General features: G+C 41.5%; 1 long non-coding RNA gene across 1 annotated transcript; it reads right to left on the bottom strand.

Annotated features, from left to right (window-relative positions):
* Positions 1-1,268: 1,268 nt before the first annotated feature.
* On the bottom strand, positions 1,269-19,117 carry LOC145508632 (uncharacterized). The gene is made up of 2 exons (XR_014055485.1): positions 18,777-19,117; positions 1,269-1,460 (listed from the first exon to the last, which is right to left on the bottom strand). It is a non-coding gene; the product is annotated as an uncharacterized LOC145508632 (long non-coding RNA).
* Positions 19,118-19,659: the final 542 nt, after the last annotated feature.

Below are 19,659 nucleotides of genomic sequence, written 5' to 3'. Positions count from 1 at the left end.
TTAATCTTTACCTGTTTATCCTACTGTTCTCACCTGGATGTATCTGCTGCCCAGGGCAGGCTCGGTGTAAGTCATGTCCATCTGTCTCTAGAGATCAACTTCATTTAAATGAGCATATCCTTGTTGTTGCAAACAAGAGGGGGTTTTGTTGATGTTTCTGGAAAACTGGGAAGGAGTCATTCTCCTAAGAAAGAAGTACTGCATTTATTTACTCAAAGCCACCGGAAAAGAATGATTGAAGGGGCCAAGATTTGCATTATACCATATGTGTAATACAAAGAGTCTGTATTCAGTGTTGCTATGTCTTGATATGTAGTCAATGGAAATATATATTTGATTGGAGCAAGAGAGAGCTGTTTAAGTGACCTCCTTTATTTTAGTATTAATTAATGTTAGACCACAAATGGTAAACTGGTGATTTTAAAGTCATTAAGTAAATACAAAATTACTAACTTTCAGCACTTAAACTAAGAATGATCTATATGTTAAAGGACATGAGGCTTTTCAAAATCAGATATACTGATTCTCTGGCCTATGAGACTATTATAAATGCTAATGGGAGATTCCAACTAAAGAGCTTCTTTCTAAAAATTCTTATGGCACTTGCTGTATGATTACCCAGATCCTGCAGTAAATGTACCCTCATGTTTAAGTTGCTCTTGCCATGTCTGCTTACCTTGACTTCTGATTAGTTTTGCTCTCACTGCTTTTTTTCACCTGGGGTTCCCTTCCCAAATGCTTAACTGCAAGGAACCCTTTCCTATTCCAGAGAATATATTCTAATGCTCTTTATTGCACCATGCTTGGGGCATTTCCTTTTATTGTAGACTGGCAGAAAATTACATCAATGCCAATGCAGTGAGGTTTGGGGGCAAGGAGGCTGGAGTTTGGCTGTTTTTAAACTCTCTTACCTAAGTAGGCTCTGCAGTGTTTGAACTGTACTTCCTTGAAGAATATTTTGTTTATCACAAAATTGGTTAACAATGAAAATTGTTACTAGACCAAGTACAAGTTAAAACCATCCTTTAGCCATTCAAAACCTCAGGGAGCACTCCTGTCAGGGAGAGCCACAGAGCAAGACCTCAGGGGTCAGAGAGGGGTGACAGAAGTTTCTCTTTCATTTCCTACCTCTTCTAGCTTCTGCTTTACTCATTTGCTATAAACCAAGTGTGCATTTCCTTTATTCACTCACTTGTTCTTTGGCTTCATTATCTTAGATGACTCAACCAATTAGAGGAAAGAAACACTGAAGGAGAAGGGACAGTTCATTGATATTTAGAAAATTCTTTAATCCAGAACCTTGAGAGGCAAAGAAAAGAGAGCAAGGCAGCTCTCTGGAAGGTGGGATTTGATTTACTTAAGAGGACTGGAGGCAGAGCCCACGAACACCGTTGTAAACCTCTTGCTGGGACAGTCATTAACTCTGGACTTAAGTATAAAGGGCACTTCAAGCAGTTCAGCTGTGAAGAATAAGGAGAAAAAGATAATCAATAATTGCAACTGATTATAAGGACTCAGCTTGAATTTTAGGTGTATTTTGTTTGGTTTGTTTTACATCTCAGTTACCTGACACACTATTATCCCCCCACAAATTAATGAAGAAATAACTGTAAGATTTGTTCCTTGAAGGAACACTAGAGAAGTAGTATCCAGAGAGGGGCACAGAAGTGACTGTCTCATTGGACTCAAGCCACACCATCAGCCTTGATTTCTCAGATAGGCTCTAGGCCCCAGAGACAATACCTGGGCGGTGTGGAGAGCTCCAGAGAGGCTTCACAAAGTATCTCCTTTCACTGTCCTTCTATGCCAACCTACACCAAGTCCCCATAATAAAGAAAGGGGCCGAAATAAAACCCAGGCTTCTGGTATACCTCTCTCTGACTCCATACATGCTGGGACTGAGAGCTACAGAAGAGAACGAGTACTGGAGGTGCCTAGGAGACTTCATGCCTTCTGATTCTACTTGAGTTGACTTGTTGCCCTTGGGAGCCTGTGATCTACAGTCACTGTTCAGTAGCTGAGGCCCTTATGAGAGACAGTAGAGCAGAGACCATAGAGGGCTCACATACTTCTGGGTACAAGAAAATGAAGATCTCTCTTCAGAATTATTTTTTCCTCTGGGTCAAAAAGACTATTCTTAGACAATTCTTGGGGAATAAGAAAAGACTGCTTAAAATTGTCATTCGATGGCATCCTCTCATGCCTATCTGTGGTCCTCTGCCATGAAACCAAAGAACAGGAAACTCTGAAAAGAGAGAATGCTCCTTACTTTGGTTCTTTCTTTTTCACTGTGCCCCATGACTTGAGCTTGAGTGAGTTGTCTGGCACAAGGCAGAATAAGTTAGGATATACATCGTGAATTTTCATTTCTCCTTATGTCAACTAATTTTTTCCCATGATTCTGACTGTTAGAGCATCTCCAAGGTTTTCATTGAAAAGACTTTGCGTTCATGCTAAGACGTTAGAACTAGCCCACCCAGGAAGAAGGGATAAAATTATTCCCACTCTAAGTGTCCATATGTAACTGAGGAGGCTCTGACTTGCCATGGCCACCCACACCACAGTGATGATGTCTGAGTGAAAATTTGGCAGATAATGACAACCACAGTGATGGTGCCTGAGGCCCAGGGTCTGACAGGACAATTTGCCTCCTTTAATTTAGCAATGGGAAACCTGGATGCATACAGCTTCTTAAAGTATTCTTCACAAACTGGGTCTCTCATGCTAAGAACTGGTCCATGAAGATTCTCATAGCTAGCTCTGATGGGCTTAGAGGAAGAAGCAAGCTTGCTGTAAGAAGCAAGCCCTTCCCTGCCTCATGACTCTGCCTTTAAACATGAGTGTAAAATAGATAAGAATCTCAAGGAATGAGGACATTAGTTGAGGCACAGAATCCTGTTTTGTTTTTTTTGTTTTTTCTTTCTTGAGGGTCTTCTCTATATGTCAGGGCTTAAAATAATGGAGAAAAAAACCTGGGAATTCAGGAGGCATAATAAAAGATGAAGTTTAAAGTTTTACTCCTCCTAATTCTGCAACAGTGAATTTATCCCCAAACTAGCTATAAAAGCCCACTCCCAGAGAGTTCCCTTGTGGTCTGTCCAGTGGTTAGAACTCAGCACTTTCACCGCCATGGCCCAGGTTTGATTTCTGGTTGGGGAACTAAGATCCCACAAGCTGCAAGTGGTGCAGCCAAAAATAAGTAAATAACTCAATAATTTTTTTAAAAGCCCACCCCTAGTTCTATGGTACTAAACATAAAGCATATCACACAGTTTACAGATCTAAAACTTGATGGTATTCTTTCAGAAGGCAGATTTTAAAAAATAAGTAAATAAACATAGCCCTGAAGGTCAAATTTAGAGAGCTCTGGTTATGCTCTTGGGTGGGAAAGACGCTCATTATGCAATGTAGGGGTCTTACATCTCATAAAGGCTGGAGGAGAGACGTAGATTGTCTGTAAATGTTCTTCCCTGGAGAGGGAGCTCATAATAATAGATTCTCACTGAAGAGCCCAACACTAGTGAAAAATTTGCTGAGAATTTTATAGAAACTTCTGACCACAAAAATAAAGCAGATAGCTTACTTCCTGTGGAATAAAAGTGCCCCCTTTAAGAAAATGACAGCAGGAGACATGAGCACTCATGGGTCAGAATCCTGCCCGCCTAAGAGGCAACATGAAGTTTCCTCTCCAACGGTGAGTCTCTTATCCTGAAGTATGTCATGAAGGCATCTCCTAGAAAGCTCTGAAGGGCTGAGAGACAAGGGAGCATTGTCTCTCAGCTTCCGTTTCACCCTTCACTACTTTGCTTTGTGGTATTAGGGCTGGGACTATGCAAACCCCACTGCTACTTGGCCAGTAAACTCTGCCAATAGCCAGTGCCAGAGGGAGACTGGAAGACTGTCATAAGGAGGGACTGGTTGTCTCCCATTTGCACCCTGTGAACTTGAGGTTCCTGTGAGCATCACTGCAGCAATCCTGGGAGGAGCAGGGAGGGCAGGGGAGAAAGAAAGTAATGAGGGGAAAGGAGGGAGGAAAAAGAGAACTTACAGAGAAAAACTCAGACATTATGTTTTTTTACCTAAGTACCATGTATATTTTCTAAAAGCAAGGACAATTTCTTTCACAACATGGATTCAATTATCAAAATCAGGAAATTAACAAAGATAAATTCTAATCTATATACTTCATTCAAATATTGCTAATTATCTTCTCAACGTCCTTCATGGCAAATTGCTTTATTTTGTCTTGATTCCCCAGGATCCAATCCAAGATTCCAAAGCATTTAATAATCATGTCTCTAGTCTTCTCTAATCTAGAAGATTTTCTCAGTCTTACTTTGTCTTTTATTACCTTGACATTTTTGAAGTGTGTAGGCATTATTTTGCAGAAGATCCCTCAATTTGGGTTTATCCACTGTTTCCTCGAGGATTAAAACTGCTATATCATGCTTCTGGCAGAGATTTCTTGGAAGGGATGTGATGTTTTCAGTGCATTGTGTTAAGGAGGCAAGTGAGACCTGTTTGTCCTGTTCTCAGTGCTGTAATCACTTGGTTAAAGAGATATCAACCAACTTTCATCACTATAAAGTTATTATTTTTGTCTTTGTAATTAAATAGGGACCTTGTGGTGAAACAGTTTGAGGTTCTGTGAATGTCCTCTTCCTCATCAAACTTTTACTCATTACTTTCAGCATCCATTGATGATTCATGCCTAAAAATATTACTACGATGTTGACTAAATGACGGTTTGCCAAGTGATGGGTGATTCCTTTTACAGTTATTAACTGGCATCCTACTATAGAAGGGAGCTTTCCCTTCTCCACTATTTATTCCATTTTATTAATTTGTTTATTTATGATGGCATGGACTCATGGGATTCTGATTTTATTCTGTATGTTCTATTCCATTACTACAATTATTCATTTTTATACTGAAACTTTTCCAGATTTTGCTAGTGGGAGTTCTTTCAAGTTGGCTCCTTTGACTTTCCAAGTGTCTCCATCATTCTTTGAATACTTCTTTACTTTCTGGCATGGCAAGATATTTCAGGCTTATCTTGAGGGGCTTCCCAGGTGGCGCTAGTGATAAAGAACCCTCCTGCCAACGCAGAAGACATAAGAGATGTGGGTTCGATCCCTGAATCAGGAAGATCCCCTGGAGGAGTGCGTGGCAATCTACTCCAATATTCTTGCCTGGAGAATCCCACAGACAGGGGAGTCTGGCAGGCTATAGTCCATAGAGTCGCAAAGAGTCGAACACAACTGAAGCAACTTAGTGCGTGCACACACACACACATCCACACACATCTTATATTGATACTTTACTGCCCCAGCCCTGATATCAGTCATTTCTCCAAGGAGCTCTTGTTTCTTTTGTTTTAATCAAACATAGTATTTAGCATTCACAGTGTGGATAATGGTGAGTTCTGGCTGCTAATCCCTCTCAGCAGACAGAGCTAACAGATATACATGTAAATATTCTCTCTGCCTCTCTCCCCACCTCAGCACCAATCTACAGTCATACAAGTTATCTACGAGAGTGTCTGTTTCTCCATGAGTTCACTAGAAGCTGTTTTCAATATAATCTTATTTTATGAGACTCTTTCCAGTGGTCTTTTCTAGTCACAAAGGCCAGATTCACACAGCTCTGGGAAGGGGCGATGATCCCTGTGCCACTTAAAAGTGTCTGGTGTATTCAGCCTGCAGGTACACGGAGCCTAGGTGTCCCTGCAGGGCTCCCCTCGGCGCGGCGGTCTATGACTGAGGTTCTGCCTGCAGTTCCCAGTAGAAGACAGGCTAGGTATTTCTCAATAATCTCTGTCCACCTGCTCCCTTGTATGTGGCAGACATAATCAATGTGATCACAAATTACAGGAAATACATGAAGCCCTGACTCAAATATATACTCTAATATGCCAGATATTAGGTGCAAATTAAGACTCCTGTTAATTCTGGGATCACCAGGGATGTTTCAGTGAAAAAAAAGAAAAAATCCTCTCTTTTGACTTTAAAGACTACAGATTAAAACTGACCACCAAGTCAATTAAGAGTAGAAAGGAGTACCGGGGAGATAAGTCTAAGACATGAAGCAAAGCATTCCATGACTGCTCTTTGGCCTGCGCTCAGTGCTAACATTCTTGGCCATGTAAGAAGGTGACCGAAAACAGAAATAGGATAAAAGAGTTAGCATGAAGCTCTGTCCCAGTTGATTCTGCTATAGCAAATTTGTTCACCAAAGTATACATGTGAAAACCAGACTCAGGCTGTTTAATAACATAAGACATAGGATATACCCATGACTGCCCTACAGTTTAGATGAGGTCCTGCCATAAGGCATGACTGGAAAGATCTTGATCTTGGTGATTAGACCTCAACAACTTCTGGGGATGGTCCTGGGAGGAGTGAGAGTCAGTGTTCTATTGATGAATTTTTAATCAAACCAAAACTGGAGGAAAAGTGAAGTGAGATGTATTCTAAAGGCCTTTCACTGGAGAAGGAAAGTACAATGCTAGTTTCCAATCGTAGCTCCCATGCAATTACAAAGACTGAGGATTTCCCAGGGACAATCATGGACTCACTCCTCTATTGAGAGGTGATGGTAGAGGGGAGATGTCCATACTAAAAGGACACTAGGAATGCTGGTGACATGTCACTCAAATATTTGTGAAAGGAAATGAAAAGAAACAATATCAGGATTCCTCTTCATGTTTTGGTCTCTCAGACTAGACTCTGAACTAAGAAAAAACCATATCATGTACTTAGAATTGGACTTCCCTGGTAGCTCAGTGGTAAAGAAACTGCCTGCCATGGAGGAGACATAGGAGACTTGGATTCGAACCCTGGCTTGAGAAGATCCCCTGGAGGAGGGCATAGCAACCCACTCCAATATTCTTGCCTGCGGAATCTAGTGGACAGCGAGCCTGGCGGGCTATAGTCCATAGGGTCGCAAAGAGTCAGAAACGACTAAAGCAACTTAGCATGCATGCACGTTCTTAGAATTGTTAGTTTCAATCCTCTTCATTTTTTCACCCTCTATTTTATTCATGAATGTGTCTGACTTGAAAATAGGGTGCCAGTTGGAGGAAAATATGAGGGCTGAGGATATTGCTTCGTTCAGTTTTGTGGTATATTAGCTAAAGTTTAGACTAAAGAAACCTGGAAATCCCAGGAGATGTTGGTAGTCAAAGTATGAAGCTCCTTTTTCTTTATCTCATATCATCTGCTTCTAAAATCCTATTTATAGAGCCTTACCCACATTGATCTGAGAAACTGAGGCTCAGAGACTAAATTTAGTATCTGTTACAAGCTTTTGTTCAAGAGATAAAAAGGATTGTCATTATCACCTATAAGAGACCAGGAGTTTGATTTCATCTGATTTAGGTCACAGAAGCCACCGTAAGGCCTAAGTGTTCTTTCTGGGCTTGATATCTCATACTGAGGTTTGGTACAGGAAATAAACCTACTCTTGTTCTGCAATATCTGCATTTACCAACCTCCATGTAATGTCAGACCTAGGACCTTTTCCAGAGGAAAATTAGGACATTGCATGTTCAGAAGCACTTTGCTCTTCCTCCTTGACATCCTCATGCTGCCGTGTGTTGTCGTTCAGTCACTCAGTTGTGTCCGACTCTTCACGGCACCATGGGCTGCAGCACACCAGGCTTCACTGCCCTCCACCGTCTCCTAGAGATTGCTCAAATTTATGTCCAGTGCTATCGTGTTTTAGAGCCAAAATAGAAATGATGGGGAAAATGGAGGAAATATTACAGACTCTGTCAATGATGATTCACTGTAGGCTCTTTAATGCTACTAATTTTCTTAAAATCAGATAGTCAATAGTCCCTCCATGCATCAAAAAAAAAAAAAAGATCTTTTATCAATTATGAAAAAAGATCTTCTCTCAAAAATTCAATTAGTAGGAATTATGAATTCCTACTAATTTTCTTAAAATCAGATAGTAATAGACATTCCATGTATCAAAATAAAAAGAAATTTGAAGAATTACAGAGGAATTTGCATGAAGCACAATATGCAACTTCTCCTTTTGCATTTGTATGTAAAAATTGTTCCTGGTTACAGAGGCTGGGAATCTAGGGACATAATCACAAAGCAATGTGACCTACTCCTCCTATCTGAGTGTCCAGTTAGAGTGACTAAAGATAAAATAAAGAAGGCTTGGAAGCTGAGATGTTTGGAGATAGAAAGAATGGACATTTTTCTCACTCATTGTTAATTTGCTCCCGATGCAATGACTTGTAAAGCCTCCCCTAGGGCAATAGAGTAGCATGAAAGTAGAGGTTAAGTTCCATACTCAAGGCATTCTTATGTACCAGACCTTTCAGGACATAAGAGGATAATCTAGTAAAAGAACAGTCTTGAATTCTGTCACTGATACTCTGCTCTCATATTGAAGGCAAAACACCCAAAACTCTGGATAAGTCCCTGGCCCAGTTTGCCTTACTATAACATAAAATCTAAATCTGCCTGGTGTTGGCATGATGTAAGTGACCCCTAAGGAGACCTCTGTGGTGTAAAATTCATTGACTCTCTGTACTGCCGAGAAGCATGGCTATAATAACTCTGTAGGGAATTGTGGCTACATGGTGTTAAGCTTTCTAAGAGGAGCTTTCTTTTGAAAGGGATGCTAAAGAAATAATGTCCACAGAGTTTATAGTTCTATTGAAGAGCAGAGGCATGAAGTCCTTCCCCCAGGCTGGATTTCTCATACTGACTCGGAGCTAGGAAGGCCTCTGCCAAACATTCTAGATAAATCAAGGGAAACCAGTGAAACAAAATTTCCTCTCTTCTTGTGCCCTTCAGGAAACGCTCTTTTATGAAGACAAACAGTGAGATTAATAGGAATTTGGGGCATGAAAAAATTACACAAATCAAAATGTCTGTATTTTCTACTGCTGCCTCACTCTAATGTGGAGACCGTGACGCATGAAAAGTCAGACAGATGATAGGGGTGTAGCATGAGGCTGCACTGCATTTCTATAGCTCACTCTCAGTTTATCCAACTGAAAAGCAGATGTGAGAGATTGGAGAAGGAACCTAAAAATAACTATTTGTTGCATAGCCAAATTAGCCTGACCTCTGATTTGCCTGGGTGAATGAATGAGGCCCAACCTACTCACCCTGAAAGGTCACATTCCTGCCAAAAGCTCTCAAAGAGATTAGTATGTGAGCTCAAGAATTGGTGCCGCAGTCGCCGGTCTTTGCTTCGCAGGACCAGGTCTTCATCAGAGCCCATGAAGATGGAGACCCTGCTGCTTCCAGATGCCCTGCGCACATGGTCTGTTGAACTTCTACCACCCTGCCCAGGTCTCTTCTGCTCCACACACAGTGGTTGCCCAAAGATGTCCCGGATCCTTGTCAGGCAAAAATGTTTAGCACCTTTCAAGGTAAGGAAAATTCACTCTCACCTCTGCCTTTTAGGGAAGGAAAAATCTCTTTCCCTTTGTGCAAAGCTTTTTTAGTGAGTTGAGAACAATTCTCTCTGCTTTTCACAAAAGAGTGGTTCAGGCAGGAATACTTGGGCCCTGGTGTGTGAAAGTGTGAGTAGGAGGGATATTTCAGTTTCCACAAAGAGCACATCACATCTGTGATAGATCAAGACCCGTTCAAGCACCTGTGCCACATTCTACCTGGAAACATTGCTGTCATCCATTCTTCTTTTTCATTCTTTATTTTCAGTTACTTATCTCTCTGCCATAAGTAGAGTTGTAAAATGGGAGGATATTGTGAGAGACAAAGACATTGCATGAAGCGAGAACCCCCAAATTTAACTTTGGGCATGTTGTGAGTCAGTGGATGAGGTTAAAAAATTATCTGGCAACACCAAGAAATGTTAGGAAGGATATGAAATTCCATTTATCCAAGTTCAGTATCAGACCACTGCATCCTTATCCTGTGTGAGGTTTCTCCCATGAACAAGAGAAGAGATTAATATTCATTCCATGATACAAGGGTTGGCTAGTAAGACAGACAAAAAAACTAACCACTAGCTTAGTTTATTCAAGGTCATAAAGATCACTGCTGTGCATAAAATGTGCATCTCAACTGATGCTTCTGTTGACAGCATAATAAAAACTACTCTTTTCCTTTAATTTGTATATTGCCTATAAATATTTAGCTCCTCAAATGCTCTTTGGGCCAGTTTTAGCATATTACAAGATCTCTGATTTAATAAACAATAAACACACAAAACCACTGCTGTGTACATTTTGCATTTGCCTAAGGATCTTGATTTTACCATTATGAAAATTATACTTCAAAAAGAGATAAGAGTTTACAGATTTATTTTAGAGATTGATTGGGATTTTGTTAAGATCTGAGAAATATATCAGAAGGTGAAATAGATGCTGAGAAAAGAGAAGGAATTTGGACTTAGGGCAAAAGAAAAGAGGTTTTAGTAGAGTAAAATAGAGGAAAGCTGCTTTCTTGAACTTTAACTCCCTTCTCTGGGTTTGGTCCTGCCTTAGTTTTGCCATCCCCATTCAGAATCAAACCCATTTGGTTCCCAGCAGTAGTCTTGGACTCCTCAGGAAAGATCCTGCAGCTTGTAGCAGGTGCTAGAGCCAGGGACACATTAAAGAGGAATACTACATGGTGGGGGGCGGGGTGTGCAGGAAGCAGATGTAAGCGATCTCAATGATTTCCTTGCAAAATCTCGTCCTTGGTGTGGGGAGGAAAAAACCCATGTAACTCAGACTTCTTCACTGTGCATTTCTCTAGCATGGAAGTGTTAGCAAGCTTCAAGTTTCCAATTTCGCACTTCAGATCAGCTATAAGAAACAAATCAATAAGTAATAAGATGTAAACACAAGGTGTAAATATTTAAAGAAAGTTGGCTCATAAATATGTGAGACAGAGCATGAATTCTGTAAGTTTCACTTTTAGACAGCCTTTTTCTCCTTTTGGTCCCTCTGCCCCTGTCCCGTCAGAGGAAAATAAGTACTTGGCCATTTAAGGGATATAAGGAATAGTACGCAGGTCATGAAGTGGGAAGCATTAGAGAAATTGTCCAAGAATTTGGGTGCTGGGAGGAAAAGATTGAGCCTTTAATAAGAAAGGTTAAGATGTGGAGGAGGAGATAATACAATAGAACAATTGGGACTTGTAGAGATCTTTCCATCTGTCAGGCATGGGCTAAGGTTTTCACAAACATAATTCATATGACCTTCATTCAGTAAGTCAGTAGGTTCAGTCACTCAGTCATGTCTGACTTTTTGCGACGCCATGAATTGCGGCACGCCAGGCTTCCCTGTCCACCGCCAATTCCTGGAGCTTAGTCAAACTCATGTCTATTGAGTCAGTGATGCTATCCAACCATCTCATCCTCTTTCATTCCCTTCTCCTCCTGCCTTCAATTTTTCCCAGTATCTGGGTCTTTTCTAACGAGTTAGTTCTTCTCATCAGATGACCAAAATATTGGAGATTCAGCTTCAGCATCAATCCTTCCAATGAATATTCAGGACTAATTTCCTTTAGGATGGACTGGTTGGATCTCCTTGCAGTCCAAGTGACTCTCAAGAGTCTTCTACAACACCGCAGTTCAAAAGCATCAATTCTTCTGCACTCAGCTTTCTTTATGGTCCAACTCTTATATCCATACATGACTTTAGGAAAAATCATAGCTTTGACTAGATGGATCTTTGTTGGCAAAGTAATGTCTCTGCTTTTTAATATGCTGTCTAGGTTGGTCATAGCTTTTCTTCCAAGGAGCAAGCATCTTTTAATTTCATGGTTGCAGTCACCATTGGCAGTGATTTTGGAGCCCAAGAAAATAAAGTCTGTCACTGTTTCCCCATCTATTTACCATGAAGTGATGGGACTAGATGCCATGATCTTTGTTTTTTGAAAGTTGAGTTTTAAGCCAGCTTTTTCACTCTTCTCTTTCACTTTCATCAAGAGGCTCTTTAGTTCCTCTTTACTTTCTGCCATAAGGGTGGTATCATCCGTATATCTGAGGTTATTGATATTTCTCCTGGAAACCTTGATTCCAGCTGTGCTTCATCCAGCCCAGCATTTCGCATGATGTACCCTGCATAGAAATTAAATAAGCAGGGTGACAATATACAGCCTTGACGTACTTCTTTCCCAATTTAAAACCAGTCCATTGTTCCATATCCGGTTCTAACTGTTGCTTCTTGACCTGCATACAGATCTCCCAGGAGGCAGGTAAGGTGGCCTGGTATCCTATCTTTTAAGAATTTTCTACAGTTTGTTGTAATCCACACAGTCAAAGGCTTTGGCATAGTCAATAAAGCAGAAGTAGATTTTTTTTGGAACTCTTGCTTTTTCGATGATCCAATGGATGTTGGCAATTTGATCTCTGATTCCTTTGCCTTCTCTAAATCCAGCTTGACCGTCTGGAAGTTCATGGTTCACATACTGTGTTGGAGCCTCGCTTGGAGAATTTTCAGTATTACTTTGCTAGCATGTCAGATGGGTGCAATTGTGTGGTAGTTTGAACATTCTTAGGCATTGCCTTTCTTTGAGATTGGAATGAAAACTGACTGTTTCAAGCCCTGTGACTACTGCTGAGTTTTCCAAATTTTCTGGCATATTGAGTATAGCACTTTCACAGCATCATCTTTTTCAGTTCAGTTCACTTGAGTTGCTCAATCACGTCTGACTCTTTGTGACCCCATCGACTACAGCATGCCAGGCTTCCCTGTCCATCACCAACTCCTGGAGCTTGCTCAAGTTCATGTCCATAGAGTCAGTGATGCCATCCAACCATCTCACCCTCTGTCATCCCCTTCTCCTCCTGCCTTAAATCTTTCCCAGCATCAGGGTCTTTTCCAGTGAGTCAGTTCTTCCCATCAGGTAGTCAAAGTATTGGCGTTTCAGCTTCAGCATCAGTCCTTCCAATGAATATTCAGGACTGATTTCCTTTAGGATTGACTGGTTTGATCTCCTTGCAGTCCAAGGGACTCTCAAGAGTCCCTTGTTCAAAAGCATCAATTCTTTGGCGCTCAGCTTTCTTTATGGTTCAACTCTCACATCCATACATGACTACTGGCAAAACCATAGCTTTGACTACACATACCTTTGTCGGGAAAGTAATGTCTCTGCTTTTTAATGTGCTGTCTGGGTTGGTCATGGTTCTTCTTCCAAGGAGCAAGCACCTTTTAATTTCATGGCTACAGTCACCATCTGCAGAGATTTTGGATCTGAAGAAAATATTTGAAATTGGAATTGATGGAATTGGAATTCCATCACCTTCACTAGCTTTGTTCCTAGTGATGCTTCCTGAGGCCCACTTGACTTTGCATTCCAGGATGTCTGGCTCTAGGTGAGTGATCACATCATCATGGTTATCTGAGTCATTAAGATCTTTTTTGTGTAGTTCTTCTGTGTATTCTTGCCACCTCTTCTTAATATCTTCTGCTTCTGTTAGATCCATATAATTTCTGTCCCTTATTGTGCCCATCTTTGCATGAAATGTTCTCTTGGTATCTTTAATTTTCTTGAAGAGATCTCTAGTCTTTCCTATTCTATTGTTTTCCTCTATTTCTTTGCATTCAGTAAGCAAGGGCAGTTTTCATGCTGGCTTTGTATATGAGGCAATGGAGCTAAGAGAAGATATGATTTCCAGGTCTCAGGATTAGAAGGTGGCTGGATGAGGTCTGTAAATCAGGAAGGAGTCAAACTGTTGTGGAAGAGAATGTGATTTGGGAGGCTTAGAGTTGAGGAAGGCCATTTCTTATTGGCAATCCGCTCCTCAAGGATTGAAGATTATCTGAGTCAGAATCACTGTTTCTTCCAGGCCTCACCTATTCCATTCCACTAGACTGCTTCCACTACAGCTGCCTAAGCTCAGTGATGATTTACCCAACCTACCACCTGGTCGTTAATGCCTAATTCTCAAGGACATCAGGCCTGAGGAGGGAGTGAGGAGGGACCCCTAGCAGTCAGGCACTCAGAACCCCTTCAAGCTTCCCCACACTTTTTCAGAGCCAGAGCCTTGAGGCCTTTCCCCACCACAGAAGGTAAAAACCAGACCTCTTCCATGTCTTCAAAATGGGGACTTTGTTGTCTACTTAGATGTTATCCTTGATATTTACCTCTTCTTCAGCCTCAACTTCCAGAGCATCTGCAAGTCTTTGCAATGCCACCTCTAAAATGTACTTATTTGATATAGTCCAATTTCTCCATATCCACTGTGCTGTGCTCAGTTGCTCAGTCATGTCTGACTCTTTGAGACCCCATGAACTGTAGCCCTCCAGGCTCCTCTGCCCATGGGGATTCTCCAGGCAAGAATACTGGAGTGGGTTTCCATGCCCTCCTTCAGGGGATCTTCTCAACCCAGGGATCGAACCCAGGTCTCCCACATCGCAGGCAGATTCCTTACTGTCTGGGCCACCTGGAAAGTCCATGAATACTGGAGTGGGTAGCTATTTCTTCTCCAGGGGATTTTCCAGACCCAGAAATTGAACCAAGGTTTCCTGCTTTGCAGATGGATTCTTTACCAGCTGAGCTACCAGGGAAACCGATATCCACTACCACCACCCTAATCTAACTACTCTCATCTCATCTCCAGCCTAGATGACCACAGCATCCTAACTACATCCTAACTACACTGTTGTCCAGAAAAATGTCACTTCCCACAGTGCTTCAAACCAAGTTTAAAGCCTTCAATGATTCTTTGTCGCATTTAAGAGAAATTCCAATTGCCTGACAGTGGGTTACAAGATGCTGCATATTTTGGTTCCTATATGCCTTTTGAACTTCCCCTCATGGCACATTCCCTCAAGGTCACCATATCCAGCTATGCATGTGTGTATGCTCAGTCATATCCGACTCTTTGCAACCCCATGGACTGCAGCCCACCAGGCTCCTCTGTCCATGGGATTTCCCTAGCAAGAATACTATAGTGGGCTGCCATTTCCTTCTCCAAGGGATCTTCCCGGCCCAGGGATTGAACCTGTGTCTTCTGGGTCACCTGCATTGGCAGACATATTCTTTATCACTGAGCCACCTGGGATGCCCATCCAACTATGGTGACCATCAAAAATATTTCTCCTCTGTGGCTTTTCCTCTCCAAAGGGCTCATCTTTCCATTGGAAACTCTCTTTTCTTAGCTTTTACTGGGCTGGCATAATCCATACTTCATTTCTAAGTTTAAATGTCATCCCATAGTGAGTCATTCCCACTCTCTCCTTCACCATCCTTATCTTCCCCCAGGTCGTTCGTTACTTCATAGCACTTGTGAAATTTCACTGTTCATTTAGTGGTTGGTTTTCTGATCCTTTGGCTGCACCACCTATCAGACTCTTAAGTTCTACCAGGACAGGAACTAAGACTGTTTTGTTCACAGTAGGGTATAGGAGCTTATTGTACTACTTGGCTAACGTCCTCTCCTCTTAGTGCAGTAAGTAATGACGTTTCTAGTTCCTAAGCAGTGTAACAATTCTGACAATTATGGTGCCTCCCATAGTAAAAATTAGAGAAACATTAAAATAAAACTGTACATATACTGAAATGAAACTTGTAAAGTTTTTTTTTTTTTAATTTTTATTGGAGTATAGGTGGCTCAGCAGTAAAAGAATCTGCCTGCCAAGCGAGAGAGGTGGATTTGATCTCTGGTTCAGGAAGGTCTTCTAGAAAAGGAAATGGCAACTTGCTCCAATATTCTTGCCTGGGAAATCCCATGGACAAAGGAGCCTGGCAAGCTATAGTCCACAGGATCACAAGAGTTGGACATGACTTAGCAACAATAACAATAGTAGTTGATTTACTATGTTGCGTTAGTTTCTGGTATACAGCAAAGTGAGTCAGTTATACATATACATATATCCACTCTTTTTTGAGGCGATTCCCCTGTGGCTTAGTGGTTAAAAACCACCTGCAATGCAGAAGTCTCAGAGACATGGATTTGATCCCTGGGTCAGGAAGCGCACTTGGAGGAGGAAACAGCAACCCACTCCAGTAACCTTGTCTGGAAAATCCCGTGAATAGAGAAGCCTGGTGGGCTACATACAGTCCATGGGGTCACAAAAGAGTTGGAGACAACTGAGTGACTAAACAACAACTCTTTGGGTTTTTTTTTTTTTTTTCAAGATTCTTTTCCCATATAGACTGTTACAGAGTATTGAGTAGAGTTCCTTGTGCTATACAGCAGGTTCTTATTAGTTATCTATTATGTGAATATGTCAATCCCAACCTTTCAATTATTTGTAGATTTTCTAATTACAAAAGTTTGGAAAAGTTCATTGAAGTGGATCTTTTCCCATTTCTTTGGTGTCTCTGATTGCTGGTAACCTAAGCCCATATGTTGTCTGCTTTGTGTAATACATAACTGCCTAGGAACTGAAAGGAAAAAACTGTCTCCTTTCAACATCAGTGGAAAGGTTGTCTTATTGCATAAATCTAATTTAATAAACCTGTAATAGAGCAGTGGTCACTGTTAGCATTATATCTCTTTTTCTACTGTAGGAACAGCAATGAATCTTTTGACTGCCCTCCAAGCTTTCTCACCCACACAGCCTGTCAACTCCCTAGCTACTGACAAACTCAAATCCCTCAAATAAATTAACAGAAAGAAAACCTAGAGGAAATAACTTTGTGTCTATGTGTTAGGGGAGAAAGGCGGAAGATTCTTTAAACAAACACATATGGGACACATAATGTGGACAGGTACAACACTAGGTACTCGCATAGAACAAAAACTGAGTAACATGCTGTGTTCTTTCACACCTCAGGACCAGCATACACTTCCTTTTGTCTGAAGCCACCTGCCTCCACCATACTCCACAATTCCTCCAGGAATGTCTTTTCAAGGCTCTCAAACACGTTTATATTTGGTTATGTTCTCCCTTTATATGCCATCAGAGTTTCTTGTAGTTCTCTTGTTTTATCCCTCAATATCATTTATTTAAAAAAAATTTGTAGTCTTTTTTTCTTTTTGGAGCAGAGAAAGGCTTATTACAAGGCCATGCAAGGAGACAGGTGGCTCAAGCCCTGAAAAGCCTGTATCTCCCTGAAGGGTTTTGGCAAAGCATTTTTAATATGTTGGTTGGGGGCAGGGGTTTCAGGGTATTTGATCAGCTGATGGACATTCTTTGAATGACACCACACTTCATGACAAATAGATGGGGAAACAATGGAAACAGTGACAGACTTTATTTTCTTGGGCTCCAAAATCACTGCAGATACTGACTACAGCCATGAAATTAAAAGATGCTTGCTCCTTGGAAGAAAAGCTATGACCAACCTAGACGGCATATTAAAAAGCAGAGACATTACTTTGTCAACAAAGGTCCATCTAGTCAAAGCTATGGTTTTTCCTGTAGTCATGTATGGATGTGAGAGTTAGACCATAAAGAAAGCTGAGTGCTGAAGAATTGATGCTTTTGAACTGTGGTGTTGTAGAAGACTCTTGAGAGTCCCTTGGACTGCAAGGAGATCCAACCAGTCAATCCTAAAGGAATCAATCCTGAATATTCATTGGAAGAACTGATGCTGAAGCTGAAACTCCAATACTTTGGCCACCTGATTGGAAGAACTGACTTATTGGAGAAGACCCTGATGCTGGGAAAGATTGAAGGCGGGAGGAGAAGGGGACGACAGAGGGTGAGATGGTTGGATAGCATCACCGACTTGATGGACACGAGTTTGAGTAAGCTCCGGGAGTTGGTAATGGACAGGGAATGGCGTGCTGCAGTCCACGGGGTCGCAAAGAGTCAGACATGACTGAGAGACTGAACTGAACTGAATTGAACCCTGAGGCAGCAGAGTGGCGTCACAGGAGGTTAACATTATCAGTCCTTAGTCTCCAGGAGGTCTGGGGCTATGTGCTCATGGTCATCAATTAGTTTTTTTATTTGTGTGTGTGTGTGTGTGTGTGGTTGTGGGGAAGGTTCACCTCTGCAAAACAACTCCTATGGCCACACTCCTATGGCCAACCACCTTATGAGTGAGTCTACACTGCAGGTGGGTGGCCATAGGAAATTTGCATCCAATACTTTTTTTATTGTTGTTGTTCAGTCACTTGGTCATGTCCAACTCTTCATGACCCCACGAATTGCAGTATGCCAGATATCCCTGTCCTTCACCATCTCATGGAATTGGCTCACACTCATGTCCATTGAGTCGGTGATGCCATCCAACCATCTCATCCTCTGTTGTCCTTTTCTCCTCCTTCTTTTAATCTTTCCCAGCATCAGAGTTTTTTCCTAGCATCTAGGTACTTCAGAGAGGAGCTAAAGCAGAGAATATAAAGTTCTTTAAAAAGTGTGCATAGCTGTGTCCCTGGTACCTAGTACAGCATTAATCTAGCAGTAAATGAATGAACGAGCAGTATTTCTGACCTCAAAGTACTTACAATCAAATAGGAAAGACTAAGAAATATTTACAGTTCAACATCATTACCTACCTATGCATGCATGCTCAGTTGTGTCAGACTCTGTGACCCTTTGGACTGTAGCCTACCAGTCTTCTCTGTCCATGGGATTTTTCAGTTAAGAAGACTGGAGCGGGTTGCCATGCCCTCCTCCGGGGGATCTTCCTGACCCAGGGATCAAACCAAACCCCGGTCTCCTGTGTCTCCTGCACTGCAGGTGGATTCTTTACCCAACATCATTAGCATATTAATAAAGATGTGACAAGGGACTGCGGGAATCTCATTTCTAATGCTAATCTCATGCTAATCCTGGTATCAGTGAAGAGTCCCCGAAGAAGGTGATAGATCAATCTTGAAGGCTGAAGAATTGGGGCAGAGAAGGGACTTTCAGAGGATGTAGGATGAGCAAAGGCAGAAGTGTTCACCTGCAGTGTAGAGTCATCCATAAGGTGGTTGCCCATAGGAGTGTGGAGTCCATGGGAGAGCGCTTCTGATATACTTGCTTGCTGGTAGTATTGATAAACGACATGCAGTGAGATCAGAATGATACCTTAATGACCTCAAGAAGATCCTGGATGCTTCCGTTTAATGTTCTCTGTAAACAGACAATATGTTAAGAATCTCCTACAGAATAGACAGGGAATAAACAACAGTCACATCTATGATCCCTAGCTTGTTGCCCCTTTTGCCGGGGTGGGGGGATGGAATCAGGACATTGGCCTATCTCTGAGATAAACATCTCCAGAATTCCTCATAGTTTGCTGGCGGTTGATCTGCAGTCATAATGGCAAGTTCTTAGAATAGCTTGGAGTGATCTGAGTGTTCTGTAAACACCTAGAAAAATGTGCTGTGTATAACCCTAGTTATTAAAAATTATATTAATAATAATATTAAATAACATTACTCATATTTTACACGCCAAATACATGTGGCGTGTAATACGTGAACTTTGATTTTCAAAAGAAACTGAGGCACAGAGAAATTAAGCAACTTGCCCAAGGTCACTCACAAAAGAAAATAGTGAAGTGTGGACTCGATCCAGGTGGTCTGACTCCTGAGCTCAAACTTTGCAGCTTCCTCCCATAATGCTGCGGTTTCCCCTGAAAATTTAATGCTGCTTTTGGAGCCAAGACCCACACACGCCATCTACTTCAAACATTCATGTCGTCTTTTTTCAGACGTAGAATTCAGAGTCAAACTTAGAGAGGTCTAAGGGGAGGTAGACAGTCTGGTCACCTTTAGCACTTCTGGAAAAGATGCTCTTAGAACAAAACAAGTGTTTCCCAAAGACTGCCAGCAATATGCTAG

This window comes from Giraffa tippelskirchi, chromosome 6 (assembly GCF_054371585.1).
Source record: "Giraffa tippelskirchi isolate mGirTip1 chromosome 6, T2T-mGirTip1v1.2.pri, whole genome shotgun sequence".
In the NCBI taxonomy this organism is placed as follows: Eukaryota; Metazoa; Chordata; class Mammalia; order Artiodactyla; family Giraffidae; genus Giraffa; species Giraffa tippelskirchi.
Note: the sequence above shows the minus strand (reverse complement) of the source record. Positions and strands in the feature narration are given on the sequence as shown.